Genomic DNA, 489 nt, shown 5'->3' on the forward strand with positions numbered 1-489 from the left:
CAGTTGTGTATATTAGTTTATAAGATAAGTCGTGTTCTCGAGCAACAATCCGAATACTTGTTTCAGGATTTTGCTCGATATCACGTACAACTGCTTCTGTATTCCGCAAATTTCTGGCCACGCGATCTCTTCCGGTATCGTGCTTATTCAGAAGGACACTTCCGGTTTCGTATAAGCGTTGAGCTGCTCGAAGTATGACGGGAGCCGACGGATGTTTTTCCCGATTTGGATACAATTCGGCGTATCGTCTAGCAGCTACGTGGTATTCTCCCTGGCACTCGCCAAGTGCCATCAGCATATCGTAGTATTCTTGATTTGTATACGCTGCCATTTCGTCCTGCTGACGCTTCTAATAATCGAAGGATTATTGATTGCAGCATCGATCGCGTTATCCTATTTATACGATCTCCGCGGGGGTCGAGACCCCTCACCGTGTCCCCCGCGACGAATCTAAGCGTCGCGGGTCGTGACGACAACCCGCGACACGTC

Source organism: Wasmannia auropunctata, unplaced genomic scaffold, assembly GCF_000956235.1.
Source record: "Wasmannia auropunctata unplaced genomic scaffold, wasmannia.A_1.0 LD336061.1, whole genome shotgun sequence".
Classification (NCBI taxonomy): Eukaryota; Metazoa; Arthropoda; class Insecta; order Hymenoptera; family Formicidae; genus Wasmannia; species Wasmannia auropunctata.